Here is a 16,496-nt window from a genome sequence, read left to right as displayed (position 1 = left end):
GGGAGAAGAGCTAGAAAAAACAGAACATGAGAAAACGACAAGCCGGAAGTCGGCAGAAGAAAAGAGAAGTCGGCCTCGCAGCCGCAAGCCGGAAGTCGGCGGAGACACAAAACTTACCAGCTCGGGCGGGTGGTCCCTGTCGTGGGGCGCCAGCCCGTAGTTCCACTCCTCAGGCATGTTCGCCTTGGTGATGTTGTTCACCCGGCGGGCGACCTGGGCCTTGGAGACCAGCGCCGTGGACGTCCGGTTCGGATCGAACCGGCCGGACATGTGCCCGATCTTGTGGGTGCGCATCTGGAGCGGCAGCACCCGGCGCTCGGCGATGGTGCAGAGGAGGTCCTCGGCGGTCAACCCGTTCGCGACGGCCGCCCCCAGGAAGTCCCAGAGCTGATTCACCTCAGCATCCGGATCCGTCGTGCGGGCGTTGTAGCTCCAGTTGATCCGGCCGGCCGGAGGAACCGGGTTGAACTCCGGAAGGTTAATCCGGTCGACGAAGCTGGCCCTCGTTGCGCACGTAGAAGAATGACATCTGCCAATTCTTCACCGAGTCAACGGTTGGAATCTTGGGGAAAGGCGTACCGGGCCGAGTGTAGATCGAGGCGGCGCCGCAGGCCCGCAGGCGGCCCTCAGTAGTTTGAGCCTTCAAGTAGAACATCCGGCTCCAGAAATCGATGTCCGGCCACAAGCCGGCATAGGCCTCCATGAATGCCACGTAGCAGCTGAGGAGGATGCAGGCGTTGGCCGGCAGATGGTGCGGCTGCAGGCCAAAGTTGTCGAGGAACTGCCGGAAGAAGGTGGAGGCCGGCAGGCCCAGCCCGCGATCGAGGTGCGCGCCGAAGACGACGCGCTCGCCAGGCTGCGGCACGGGCTCCATCTCCTCGCCGGGCGCCCGCGTGACCACCGACGACGGGATCTGGCGGAGGCGCACCAACCGCGCGATGTCGTCCTCCCGCATGTACGAGCCCCGCCACGATCCGCTGGCGGAGGCCATTGTCGAGGAAGAAGAAGAAGATGACCACGAAAGGCGAAAGGGCGAAGAAGAGCCTTGCGACGGCGGCGGCGACGGCGGCGGCTGAGGACGCTCCGTTGAAATGCGGGGCCCCGTGGCGCCGGCTCGACGGAGTAGCGGCGGTGGATCGGCGGAGATTCGCTCGCCGGAGTTCGCCAGCGGGAGACGCTCGCCGGAGCTGCGACGGGCTCGAGCGCGAAGAAGAGAGCGAGAAGAGCAGGAGCGCGAGGAAGACGAAGTGGGCAAGTGGCCGCCTCGGTGCCCTCCCCCGCGGCATTTATAGCCGACCGCGGCGGGCGGTTGGCCTCCAAGTGGCGATCGTGGCCACGTCGCCCGGATCTTCTGCGCATTAACTTCCGCCACGACCGCTGCCGTTACGGGAAACCGCCACACCACGTCGCCCACGACCGCATCAAATCCGGAGGGGACATTGATGTGACCAGACGAACCGGCGGCAGAGCCCAGGCGTCAGACCAGTCAAGTCGGGTGCAGGACCCGAGGCGGCGGAGACTCCTGCGCGCCGCAAGCCGGAGCCGGACAATAAGTTCAACTCGGACCAAAAGTCATCAGCAAGGCGGAGACGCCACCAAAACTTGCGAAGAGAGCAAACGCTGCATAATTGTAAGTAGCGGCCGGCTAGAAGCAGCCGGCAAGAACAAGCCGGATGAGGGCGCAGCCGGCTGAATGAAAATTCTCAGTCAGCCCCTCCAAGTGCCGCCAAGTATATACGAGAAGCCAGGAAAACCTGCCTAGGTCCTTCTAAACGCAGGACCTTGCCAGCTTCGGGGGCTAATATCGGGGGAAGACCCGGGTAGGGCAATGGACGCAGAGCAGCCGGCTGGCCACTGGCCGGCTCGCGGCAAAGGCCGGGCGAGGAGCAGCCGGTCGGCGCCGTGGCCGGCTGGTCCGGAAGCCGGCTGGCTCTAGGTCCTAGTCGGCCTGGCTACGGCCGCCAATGCTGTAGCTGGGCCGGCTTCTACAAGCCATATCCGACTAGGGGTTTGTACCTCAGACCGACTCGAGGCTGGCGAGTCTTGCACTGGAAGGAACCGGGTTGGTGATCCGGGTTATCAAAGTCCACGCTGACTTCATCTTCCGTAAAGCGCGGGGCACTGTGGAGCTATAGTGCCACGCGCCGGACAAGCCATCATGGCCTACGACGACCCGTACTGGCTACAGTGGCTGATGGCGACAGGGACACCTCCTCTCCATACCGCTGACCTTGGCAGCCCGGATGGGACGAGGCCATGAGGCCTCAACGGCTCCTGACGTCCACTGCCTCGGGAAGGAGCGGAAGCCGGAGCCGGCCAAGCCGGCCAGTAAACTGTAGGGTCTTATATGTAAAGTGCCGGTGCCTATATAAGCCGCACTACCCCCTCTCGTGTAGGGGATCGATCATTCTCACTTCATTCCACCCTTAGCGCTGCCCTGTGAGAGAGACCATCGTCTCCCTTAGCCTCCCAGGAGCAGCGGGACACAGCTCTAGGAGCACCATTGTATTGTGTGATCATCATATACACTCTAGCAGGAGTAGAGGTTTTACCTCCATCGGAGGGCCTCGAACCTGGGTACGTTGCCGTGTCACTCGTGCCCAAACCCGCTTCCGGATACCACCGTGAGATCTCTTAGGAACCACCTTCGATTAGCCACCCAATGGCATATGCCGTGACGATACCACGACACCTTAACAACTGCTCCTGTAGTTGAACCTCCTGATTGGAATTTGCCTTTTGAAATTATGTGTGATGCTAGTGATTTTGATGTAGGCGCTGTTCTTGGACAGCGAGTAGATAAAAAATTAAATGTTATTCATTATGCTAGCAAGACTCTTGATGCTGCTCAAAGAAATTATGCTACTACTGAAAAAGAATTGTTAGCTGTAGTCTTTGCTTGTGACAAGTTTAGATCCTATACTGTTGATTCAAAAGTCACGATTCATACTGATCATGCTGCAATTAGATACCTTATGACAAAGAAAGATGCGAAGCCAAGGCTTATTAGATGGGTACTTCTTTTGCAAGAATTTGATTTACATATTGTAGATAGAAAAGGTGCTGATAATCCCGTTGCTGATAATTTGTCTAGATTGGAAAATATTGCTTATGATCCTGTTCCTGTTAATGATAGTTTTCCAAATGAACAATGGGCTGTAATAAAGGTGAGCTCGCGAGACAGTCCTTGGTATGCAGATTATGCTAACTTTATTGTTTCCAAGTACTTGCCTCCAACCTTTTGTTATCACCAGAATTTTACCGGATCAGAGGTGGGCCGCGATTGAAGATGGGCTTGAAGAATATACATAGAAGAAATACATGAGTCGGCCTTGTTTACAAAGTTTGGGCTAGTTTTCCCGTGTATCTGTAACATAGTAGGATACGTGTCGATTAGATAGAGTTTGGCTCGTGCCCGGTTGGGATTATTCCCACGTTAGAAAGTCTACGGACTATAAATATGTATCTAGGGTTTATGAAATAAACAACAATCACGTTCACCACAAACCAATCTAGGCGCATCGCCAACTCCCTTGTCTCGAGGGTTTCTTCCGGGTAAGCATCATGCTGCCTAGATCGCATCTTGCGATCTAGGCAGTACACGTTTATTCGATGTTCATGCGTTGCTCGTACTGAAGCCTTGTTGATGGCGAGCAACGTAGTTATCATAGATGTTTTAGGTTTAGCATTGTTTCATCGTATCATATGCTTTCGTCCATGCAACCCTTAGACATCTAGCCGCCCTTACACCTATCTTGGGTGTAAGGGCGGCACCCCGCTTGATCATTATTTAGTAGATCCGATCTGTCATGATTGCTCCTTGTTCTTCAAGGATTAGTTTAATATCTGCATAGTTAGGCCTTACAAACGGGTTGAAGGATCCAGTGGCGCGTAGGGTGTAGTTTGCTAGCCCTAGACAGGATGTTCCGAGGATCAACTTCGTGTTGGTTTTTAGGCCTTGTCTAGGGTCGGTTTACGATCACCGTGCGTGGCCGCCGGGCTCAATCACGAGTAGGATGTTCCGATTATGTGGTGAAAACCCTAAATCGTAGTAGGTCGTTTTAGCTTTATTTTGATCAAGCAGGACCACCATCTGATCGTACACCTCGTACGGATCATGGGTGGATCGGCTCCTTGAGCCGATTCACAAGACAACCTGAGAGCCGATCGAGGCTCGTATTTAATATTTACGTGTATGCCATGCAGGAAACTAAGCGAGGCACATCCAACCCCTTCCTGACCAGGTATAGGTCAGGTGGCACGCCCTTGCACCAGCATCGGACGTGCGTGCCGAGTCTTTGCGGGCCGTCGCTCGGAGGGACCAGGGCCAGCCGCAGTCCTGGGAGTCTCCCGGCTCTACAGTGTTGCCCGTCGCTGCTCGCCGGTGGGTTTCTGACCGCAACACCTTTTCAGCTCAGCAAAGGAGGAAATTCTTTTATGACTTGAGGCATTATTTCTGGGATGACCCACACTTATATAAAGAAGGAGTGGATGGTATTCTGCGAAGGTGTGTTCCAGAATATGAACAACAAGAAATATTGAGTAAATGTCATTGTAGTGCTTATGGAGGACATCACGCCGGAGAAAGAACCGCGCAAAAGGTTCTACAATCAGGTTTTTATTGGCCAACTCTCTTCAAGGATGCGAGAAAGTTTATTTTATCTTGTGATGAGTGCCAAAGGGTTGGTAATATCTCCAGACGTAATGAAATGCCTATGAATTATACTCTTGTTATTGAACCATTTGATTGTTGGGGATTTGACTTCATGGGACCTTTTCCGTCTTCAGAAGGTAAAACTCATATACTTGTTCCTGTTGATTATGTTACTAAATGGGTGGAAGCCATACCTACAAAAAGTGCTGACGGTGAGACCTCTTTAAAAATGCTTTTAGATATTATTTTTCCTAGATTTGGAGTACCTAGATATATTATGACTGATGGAGGTTCTCATTTTATTCATGGAGGTTTTAGAAAAACTCTTGCTAGGTACGGTATATCATAGAATTGCTTCCGCTTATCACCCTCAAACTAGTGGTCAAGTAGAATTATCAAATAGAGAGATTAAATCTATTTTGGGAAAGACCGTTAATAAATCTAGAAAGAATTGGGCTAGTAAATTGAAAGAAGCACTATGGGCTTATAGAACTGCTTATAAAAACCCCATGGGAATGTCACCTTATAAAATGGTTTACGGAAAAGCTTGTCATTTACCTTTAGAACTAGAGCACAAGGCTTATTGGGCTGTTAGAGAACTAAATAAAGATCCTAAACTAGCCGGTAATAAGAGGTTGCTGCAATTAAGTTCTCTAGATGAATGGAGAAGTGAAGCTTATGAAAATGCTAAACTCTTTAAAGAGAAAGTTAAGAAATGGCATGATAGAAGGATCATCAAAAGAGAGTTTAATATTGGGGATAAAGTCCTTTTGTATCGGTCTCGTCTCAGATTCTTTGCAGGGAAATTACTCTCGAAATGGGAAGGACCATATGTTGTTGAGGAGGTGTATCGTTCAGGAGCAATTAAAATTAGCTCTCTCCAAGGCAATGCTACGCAAGTGGTGAATGGACAAAGACTCAAGCATTATATCTTGGGTGATTCTTATAATGTTGATGTTGATATTATTCAAGTGGAAACATCGGAGGCTTTCATCAAAGGACAAATTGACGAGTCCGCTGAACTCGACTTTGAATAGGTAACGATGCTTGGTAATGAAAAGTTCGCAATTTACTTTCCGAACAATATTTTTGCTGTTTTTGGAAAATACGAAAAATTACGAGATCGAAACGGAGTGGAGGAGACGCACGAGGGCGTGCCCCCATAGGCCGGCGCGGGCCCCAGCCTGGCCGCGCCGCCCTATGAGGACACCGCCTCGTCGCCCCTCTCCGACTCTGGTTCGACCTGGTACTTTCCGTTTGTTGTGAAATTTTTTGCTATATAATCCCCTGGACCCCTGGAGGTCCGTATATCGTTTTCTCGACGTGTTTTGTTTTGAGCTGTTTCTGTCAGGATCTGTCTTTGATCTAGGAGCACCATGGCCTCCGACAACAAGGGCAAAGGGCATTCGAAGGAAGACGTGAAAAGGGTGTCGTCAAAACAAGAGCAACAAGCTGTTGGGAGTAAGCAAGTCTTGGTGGGATCTGTTGACACTCGACGTTCTTTCTCTCATAACTTGCAGGGACCCTTACCACCTGCTCTTGGCCTCGACTCTTTCCTTGTGCTAGAAGAAGCTCTACGGACTACCGATGAGTTTTGTGGTCAATACCGGGCTCTAAGAAGAGAAGTGGAGATATTCAGGGAGGAGAATTACCGACTCCGTAGAATGCTGGAAATATTACGCGATGCCCATCACAAGGACGCCACCGCCAACTTCAGATAACAATGAATCTCTTCGAGTCTTAGTGCAGAATTGCCAAGCTGAGAAGCTGAAACTGAAGGAGATCTGTAAGAAGCGCGGGAGGAATTCATCACCACCATCGCCAAAGGATTAATTCATCATCGGTATTGGCATCCCCTTGGTTTGTTCCAAGCTTGGGGGAGTGCCGCGGTATCACATCATCACTACCTTTTTACTTTTTACTATCAAGTAGTATCATATCATGAGTAGGGAAGTTATCATATAAGATGGGTTGCAGTGTGGAAGTATCTCTCCTTTAGTTTGTCTATGTATCCCTTGGTGTGAGTTATCGATATGAAATATTAATGAGAAGTCTTATCATTTACATATTGCACATCTTATTTTAGTTTGCAATCTCTATTATATGATTGATCTTGATTTTAGTATTGGTACCACTTTGGGAGCATTGAGTAAATCTATTTGGTTTTGGCAAACTTAGCATTGGTCAATAGCAACAACACCTTGAGGTTTAAGTAGAAAAGAGAAATACATATAGTTGTTTCATTGTCTTCCTTTCTTGTTAGCTCATAGTTTTTTATTCTGAAGTTAAAATTGTTTGTGCTTACAAGAAAGATGCATGATTTTGTCTATCACATGTATAGTTGCTTGTTTCCCTCAACTCTTATGCTTGCTAATTAGCCTTGCTAGCCAAAGACCTGTACTGAGTGGGAATGCTTCTCGTGCATCCAAACCTGAACCCAAACCTATGCCATTTTTGTCCACCATATCTACCTACTGCATGGTATTTCCTGCCATTCCAAGTAAATTCTTCATGTGCTACCTTTAAACAATTCAAAACTTATTACTTCTTAATTGTGTCAATGTTTTATAGCTCATGAGGAAGTATGTGGTGTTTTATCTTTCAGTCTTGTTAGGCAGCTTCCATTAATGGACTAGTGGCTTCATCCACTTATCCTATAATTTTGCAATAAGAGCTGGCAACGGGGTTCCCAGCCCCAATTGATCAACTTTCATTAATAATTCTCTCCACATGTTTTGCTCCGATTCATCAGTAAGCAACTTAATTTTGCAATGGACACTCCTCCATGGTATGAGATTGTTGGAAGGCACCCGAGGATTCGGTTAGCCATGGCTTGTGTAAGCAAAGGTTGGGGGGAGTGTCATCCTTAAATAAACTAAAGTACATGTGTAAACAAAAGAGAAGAAGGATGATCTACCTTGCTGGTGGAGATAACGTCCTTCATGGGAGCCGCTCTTTGGAGGTCTGTTTGGCAAGGGGGTTAGAGTACCCGCTACCAGTCGTTGACAACAACAAACACCTCTCAAAATATTACTTTTATTCTCTTTATATGATTTCAAAACTGAAAAAGCTCTAGCACATGATTTAATCCTGTCTTCCCTCTGCGAAGGGTCTGTCTTTTACTTTATGTTGAGTCGGTAAACCTATTTCCCTCCATCTCAAGCAAGCATTTGAGTTGTTGTGATCAAACTATTATATTGTGATTTGCTTCATCATGTCTTTACTCTTTCTTGTTTAGTACAAGTTTTACCTGAATGAATATAGCTTTGAAAGTCATCAATGATTAATATGATTAAGTATGCAAGTTTACCAGAAGCTTTAATATGAGAGCGCTGCTCAATAGATAAGTATAATCTGTTAACTGTTCTCTGACCAAGAACAAAGTTTGCCATCACCAATTATGATTTGTTATGCACCTTTATTTGTGATTACCTTATACTTGTTTCAAGTTGAGTTATATGAGGAAGTTGTTTACTATAATGTCTTGTGTGAATGAATTTGATGCTTCTTGTCCGTATTTTATTTATCGACTCTTCACTCCATAAACATGTGGTCCTGTTTACCGAGTTCAGTTTCGCTTGGGGACAAGCGAAGTCTAAGCTTGGGGGAGTTGATACGTCCAATTTGCATCACTATTTTATATCATAATTTCTTGTTATTCATTGATATATTTCATATTGGGACACAATACTTATGTTATTTCATCTATTTTGCATGTTTCATGATTATTTGGAGATCGCGCACCGGAGCCGGGATTCTGCTGGAAAAAGCACCGTCGGGATGCAATATTTCGGAAGATCAACTGTGGAAGGAAATTTTACCAAAAATCCTATTTTTCCGGATGACGAAGGAAGCCGGAAGGGGGAGCCAGCTGGACCCAAGGTGGGCCCGGACCATAGGGGCGGCGCGGCCCATGGCTCGGCCGCGCCACCTTGTGGTGTGGGGGCCCCACAGCCCCTTTCGCCTCCTTTTCTTCGCGAAACCCTTCGTCCCGAAAACCTAAGCTCCGGAGGGTACGTCGCGAAGAGCCACGGCCGCCTCGCGGGGCGGAGAACACCGAGAGAGAAAGAGCTCTCCGGCGGGCAGGAATCCGCCGGGAAATTCCCTCCCGGAGGGGGAAATCGACGCCATCGTCACCGCCATCGAGCTGGACATCATCTCCATCACCATCGTCATCATCTTCATCATCATCACCGCCATCTCCACCGCAGCACCTCTTCACCGCTGTAGCAATTTGGGTTTGATCTTGATTTTTTGATAGGGGAAACTCTCCCGGTGTTGATTTCTACTTGTTATTGATGCTATTGAGTGAAACCGTTGAACCAAGGTTTATGTTCAGATTGTTATTCATCATCATATCACCTCTGATCATGTTCCATATGATGTCTTGTGAGTAGTTCGTTTAGTTCTTGAGGACATGGGTGAAGTCTAAATGTTAGTAGTGAATTATGGTTGAGTAATATTCAATGTTATGATATTTAAGTTGTGGTGTCATTCTTCTAGTGGTGTCGTGTGAACGTCGACTACACGATACTTCACCATTTATGGGCCTAGGGGAATGCATCTTGTACTCGTTTGCCAATTGCGGGGTTGCCGGAGTGTGACGAAACCTAAGCCCCCGTTGGTATATCGATGCGGGAGGGATCGCAGGATCTCGAGTTTAAGGTTGTGGTTAGATTTATCTTAATTACTTTCTTGTAGTTGCGGATGCTTGCAAGGGGTATAATCACAAGTATGAATTAGTCCTAGGAAGGGCGGTACATTAGCATAGGTTCACCCACACAACACTTATCAAAACAATGAAGATTAATCAGGTCGTATGTAGCGAAAGCACTAGACTAAAATCCCGTGTGTCCTCAAGAACGTTTGGTCATTATTAGTAAACAAACCGGCTTGTCCTTTGTGATAAAAAGGATTGGGCCACTCGCTGCAATTATTTCTCTCGCATTTTACTTACTTGTACTTTATTCATCTGTTACATCAAAACCCCCTGAATACTTGTAAGTGAGCATTTACAGTGAATCCTTCATCGAAACTGCTTGTCAACACCTTCTGCTCCTCGTTGGGATCGACATTCTTACTTATCGAAGATACTACGATACACCTCCTATACTTGTGGGTCATCACCTAACAAGACTGAAAGATAAAACACCACATACTTCCTCATGAGCTATAAAACATTGACACAAATAAGAAGTAATAAATTTTGAATTGTTTGAAGGTAGCACATGAAGTATTTACTTGGAATGGCAGGGAAATACCATGTAGTAGGTAGATATGGTGGACACAAATGGCATAGGTTTGGGTTGAGGTTTGGATGCACGAGAAGCATTCCCTCTCGATACAGGTATTTGGCTAGCAAGGTTAATTAGCAAGCACAAAAGTTGAGGGAAACAAACGAATATACATGTGATAGAAACAATCATGCATCTTTCTTGTAAGCACAAACAATTTTAACTTCAGAATAATAAGCTATGAGCTAACAAGAAAGGAAGACAATGAAACAACTACACATATTTCTCTTTTCTACTTAAACCTCAAGGTGTTGTTGCTATTTACCAATGCTAAGTTTGCCAAAACCAAATAGATTTACTCAATGCTCCCAAAGTGGTACCAATACTAAAATCAAGATCAATCATATAATAGAAATTGCAAACTAAAATAAGGTGTGCAATATGTAAATGATAAGACTTCTCATTAATATTTCATAATGATAACTCACACCAAGGGATACATAGACAACCAACTAAAGGAGAGGTACTTCCACACTGCAACCCATCTTATATGATAACTTCCCTACTCATGATATGACACTACTTGATAGTAAAAAGTAAAAAGGTAGTGATGATGTGATACCGCGGCACTCCCCAAGCTTGGAACAAACCAAGGGGATGCCAATACCGATGATGAATTAATCCTTTGGCGATGGTGGTGATGAATTCCCGACAAGCTTCTCCACAAGCTCCTGAAGCTCATCAATCTTGTACATGAGGTTGCGGATCATCTTCGAATTGTGCTCGACGCGATTAAGAAGTATGTCCGACGGCGAGTCCCAATTCTTGGAGTTATTTCCCCACCTTTCAGCTTCAGGCTTCGTCCTTCCTGCAGTGTTAGAACGATCTATATCCCAATTTCTAGGCAATGCTGCCTTGGGAGTCCTTTCAATTTGATTATTGTAGATTAGATTGCGGAAGGGATGGTAAGTTCCTGAAGAAGATGTCTTTGGAGCTAGGTAATGACGTGGAACCCTTCCTCCGGTGCGAATTCTTGCGCTCCTGTTTGCACTAAAAGGGTTATCCACCACTTTGATGCTTGCGACGGTAGCACGCGGGTATGCGCGCGAGTCTTCCTCCACTTCTTCTTCATATTCTTCCTTGACGCTCTCGTCCACCTCTTTCCTCTCGGGATCTTGAATATCTTCATCCGAAAGCCCCTTGCCCTTATTGTTGGAGGCCATGGTGCTCCTAGATTGAAAATAGATCCTGGCAGAAACAGCTTGAAACAAAAGACGTCGAGAAAACGATATACGGACCTCCAGGGGTCCGGGGGATTATATAGCAGGAGTTTTTATGTCATAAGGAAAGTACCAGGTCGAACCGGAGTCGGAAAGGGGCGACGAGGCGGCCAGCTCATAGGGCGGCGTGGGCCAAGGCCTGGCCGCGCCGGCCTATGGGGGCACGCCCTCGCGCGTCTCCTCCACTCCGTTTCGATCTCGTAATTTTTCATATTTTCCAAAAACAGCAAAAATATTGTTCGGAAAGTAAATCGCGAACTTTTTATTACCTGTACTGTTACCTATTCAAAGTCGAGTTCTGGCGGACTATCAATTTGACCTTTGATGAAAGCCTCCGGTGTTTCCACTCGAATAACATCAACATCAACATTATAAGAATCACCTGAGATATAATGCTTGAGTCTTTGTCCATTCACCACTTGCGTGGCATTGCCTTGGAGAGAACTAATTTTAATTGCTCCTGAACGATACACCTCCTCAACAACATATGGTCCTTCCCATTTCAAGAGTAATTTCCCTGCAAAGAATCGAGACGAGACCGATACAATAGGACTTTATCCCCAATATTAAACTCTCTTTTGATAATCCTTCTATCGTGCCATTTCTTAACTTTCTCTTTAAAGAGTTTAGCATTTTCATAAGCTTCACTTCTCCATTCATCTAGAGAACTTAATTGCAGCAACCTCTTATTACCGGCTAGTTTAGGATCTTTATTTAGTGCTCTAACAGCCCAATAAGCTTTGTGCTCTAGTTCTAAAGGTAAATGACAAGCTTTTCCATAAACCATTTTATAAGGTGACATTCCCATGGGATTTTTATAAGCAGTTCAATAAGCCCATAGTGCTTCCTTCAATTTACTAGCCCAATTCTTTCTAGTTTTATTAACGAGTCTTTTGCAAGATAGATTTAATTTCTCTATTTGATAGTTCTACTTGCCCACTAGTTTGAGGATGATAAGCGGAAGCAATTCTATGATTAATACCATATTTAGCAAGAGTTTTTCTAAAACCACCATGAATAAAATGCGGACCTCCATCTGTCATAATATATCTAGGAACTCCAAATCTAGGAAAAATAATGTCTAAAAGCATTCTTAAAGAGGTCTCACCATCAGCACTTTTTGTAGGTATGGCTTCCACCCATTTAGTAACATAATCAACACCAACAAGTATATGAGTGTTACCTTCCGAAGAGGGAAAGGTCCCATGAAGTCAAATCCCCAACAATCAAACGGTTCAATAACAAGAGTATAATTCATAGGCATTTCATTGCGTCCGGAGATATTACCAACCCTTTGACATTCATCACAAGATAAAATAAACTTCCTTGCATCTTTGAAGAGAGTTGGCCAATAAAAACCTGATTGTAGAACCTTTTGTGCGGTTCTATCTCCGGCGTGATGTCCTCCATAAGCACTACCATGACATTTGCTCAATATCTCTTGTTGCTCATATTCGGGAACACATCTTCGCAGAATACCATCCACTCCTTCTTTATATAAGTGTGGGTCATCCCAAAAATAATGTCTCAAGTCATAAAAAAATTTCCTCCTTTGCTGAGCTGAAAAGGTTGGAGGCAAGTACTTGGAGACAATAAAGTTAGCATAATCACCATACCAAGGACTATCTCGCGAGCTCACCTTTATTACAGCCAATTGTTCATTTGGAAAACTATCATTAACAGGAACAGGATCATAAGCAATATTTGCCAATCTAGACAAATTATCGAGCAACAGGATTATCGGCACCTTTCCTATCTACAATATGTAAATCAAATTCTTGCAAAAGAAGTACCCATCTAATAAGCCTTGGCTTAGCATCTTTCTTTGTCATAAGGTATCTAATTGCAGCATGATCGAGTATGAAATGTAACTTTTGAATCAACAATATAGGATCTAAACTTATCACAAGCAAAGACTACAACTAATAATTCTTTTTCAGTTGTAGCATAATTTCTTTGAGCAGCATCAAGAGTTTTGCTAGCATAATGAATAACATTCAATTTCTTATCTACCCGCTGTCCAAGAACAGCGCCTACAGCAAAATCACTAGCATCACACATAATTTCAAATGGTAAGTTCCAATCAGGAGGTTCAACTATAGGGGCAGTTGTTAAGGCTTTCTTTAGAGTTTCAAAAGCTTCCTTACAATCATCATCAAAAACAAAAGGTACATCTTTTTGAAGAAGATTAGTAAGAGGCTTTGAAATCTTAGAGAAGTCTTTAATAAACCTCCTATAAAACCCAGCATGACCAAGAACACTACGAATACCTTTAACATCCCTAGGATAGGGCATCTTCTCAATGGCTTCAACTTTAGCTCTATCAACTTCAATACCTCTCTCGGAAATTTTATGTCCCAATCCAATTCCTTCATTAACCATAAAGTGGCATTTCTCCCAATTAAGAACAAGGTTAGTTTCTTCACATCTCTGCAAAACTTTATCAAGGTTCCGCAAGCAATTATCAAAAGAATTTCCATAGACGGAAAAATCGTCCATGAATACCTCTACAATACTCTCACAAAAGCCACGAAAAATAGCAGACATGCATCTTTGAAAAGTAGCAGGAGCATTACATAAACCAAAAGGCATACGCCTATAAGCATAAGTTCCATAGGGACAAGTGAAAGTGGTTTTCTCTTGATCTTTAGTTTTAACAGACAATTTGTGAAAACCCAGAATAACCATCGAGAAAGCAAAAATGAGTATTTTTAGACAACCTTTCTAACATTTGATCAATAAAAGGCAAAGGGTAATGATCTTTCTTAGTAACCTTATTAACTTTTCGATAATCAATGCACATTCTATACCCTACAACTACTCTTTGAGGTATGAGCTCATCATTATCATTAGGTACAACGAGTCATTCCTCCTTTCTTAGGAACACAATGCACATGACTAACCCATCTACTATCGGCAATAGGATATATAATACCAGCTTCAAGGAGTCTTAATACCTCATTTCTTACCACATCCTTCATCTTAGGAATTAGACGACGCGAGGTTCAACAACGAGCTTCGCATCATCTTCCATATTAATGGCGTGTTGGCAAATAGAGGGAGAAATCCCCTTCAAGTCATCAAGAGTGTAGCCAATAGCACCTCGGTGTTTCTTCAGTATTTCCAATAACCTTTCTTCTTCAAACTCTGAAAGCTTACAACTAATAATAACAGGATATATTTTCTTATCAATTTATTGATTCGACACAAGGGGAGGTAAAGAATACTTATAAGCCTTAACAACTGAGTCGTCAATTCAGCTGCACCTGGAAAAGCACTAGTAACAGGGGTGATGTGAAAGCAACAGTAATATGAGAGCAATAATAACAGTAACACAGCAGCAGTAGCAGTAATATGAGAGCAATGGCACCAGAAAATAGTTGATACTACTTCCAATGACATGTAGAACGAGTATATGATGATGAAAGATGGACCGGGGTTCCCAGCTATCTACACTAGTGGTAACTCTCCAATAACAAGTTTTGGGTGAACAAATTACAGTTGGGCAATTGATAGGATTGAAATAGCATTAAGACAGAACATCCAGATTATTAATTATGTAGGCATGTTTTCCATATATAGTCATACGTGCTCGCAATGAGAAACTTGTACAACATCTTTTGTCCTACCAGCCGGTGGCAGCCGGGCCTCTAGGGAATCTACTGGAAATTAAGGCACTCCTTTTAATAGAGCACCGGAGCAAAGCATTAACACTCCGTGAAAACATGTGATCCTCATATCTAAGCCTTCCCCTCTAGTTGTCCCAATTTCTGTCACTTTGGGGCCTTTGGTTCCGGACATAGACATGTGCATACAACTTGTAGATACAATCTAAGCAATAAGTATAGAGCTTAAATCTAAGATCATGCCACTCGGGCCCTAGTGACAAGCATTAAGCATAACAAGATTGCAGCAACAATAACTTCACAAACTTTGTAGATAGACAATCATAATGTAACAATCCATCGGATCCCGACAAACACAACACCAATTACATCAGATGAATCTCAATCATGTAAGGCAGCTCATGAGATCATTGTATTGAAGTACATGGGAGAGATGATACCAACTAGCTACAGCTAGAACCCGTAGTCCATGGGGGAACTACTCACGGAGCATGATGGAGGCGATGGCGTTGATGGATATGGCTTCCGGGGGCACTTCCCCGTCCCGGCAGGGTGCCGGAACATAGACTTCTATCCCCCGAATTGGAGTTTCGCGATGGTGGCGGCGCCCCTGGAGTCTTTCTGGAGTTTCGTCAATTGGTGTCGCGTTTTTAGGTCGAAAGGGCTTATATAGGCGAAGAGACGGAGTCGGAGGGGCCACGGGGCCTCCTCCCCATAGGCCGGCGCGGCCTGGGTGGAGCCCGCGCGGCCCTGTCGTGTGGGGCCCCCGGCTCGCCTCCGACACTCCTTCGGTGTTCGGGGCCTTCCGGGAAAAATAAGATGTTTGGCGTTGATTTCGTCCAATTCGAGAATATTGCCCGAACAGCCTTTACGGAACCAAAAACAGCGAGAAAACGAGGACTGGCACTTCGGCATCTCGTTAATAGGTTAGTTCCGGAAAATGCATAAAAACATTATAAAGTGCAAGCAAAACATGTAAGTATTGTCATAAAACAAGCATGGAACATCAGAAATTATAGGTACGTTGGAGATGTATCAGCATCCCCAAGCTTAGTTCCCTGCTCGTCCTCGAGTAGGTAAACGATAAAAAGAATAATTTCTGTAGTGACATGCTACTTACATAACCTTGATCATACTATTACAAAGCACATGAGATGAATGAAGTGACTCAAGGCAATAATCTATAGTTGCTAACAAATAGATAACATATAGCAAAACTTTTCACGAAGAGTACTTTCAAGACAAGCATCAAAAGTATTGCACAAGAGTTAACTCATAAAGCAATAGATTCAAAGTAAAGGAATCGAAGCAACACAAAGGAAGATATAAGTTTCAGCAGTTGCCTTCAACTTTCAACATGCATATCTCATGGATAATTGTCAACATAAAGTAATATGATGAATGCACATAAGCAAATATGTAAGGATCAATGCACAGTTGACACAGGTGTTTGCTTATAAGATGGAAGGAAATAGGTAAACTGACTCAACATAAAGTAAAAGAAAGGCCCTTCGCAGAGGGAAGCAGGGATTAAATCATGTGCTAGAGCTTTTTAAGTTTTGAAATCATATAGAGAGTATAAAAGTAAAGTTTTTAGAGGTGTTTGTTGTTGTCAACGAATGGTAGTGGGCACTCTAACCCCCTTGCCAAACAGACTTTCAAAGAGCGGCTCCCATGAAGGACGTTATCTCTACCAGCAAGG

Source organism: Lolium rigidum, chromosome 3, assembly GCF_022539505.1.
Source record: "Lolium rigidum isolate FL_2022 chromosome 3, APGP_CSIRO_Lrig_0.1, whole genome shotgun sequence".
Lineage (NCBI taxonomy): Eukaryota > Viridiplantae > Streptophyta > Magnoliopsida > Poales > Poaceae > Lolium > Lolium rigidum.
Note: the sequence above shows the minus strand (reverse complement) of the source record.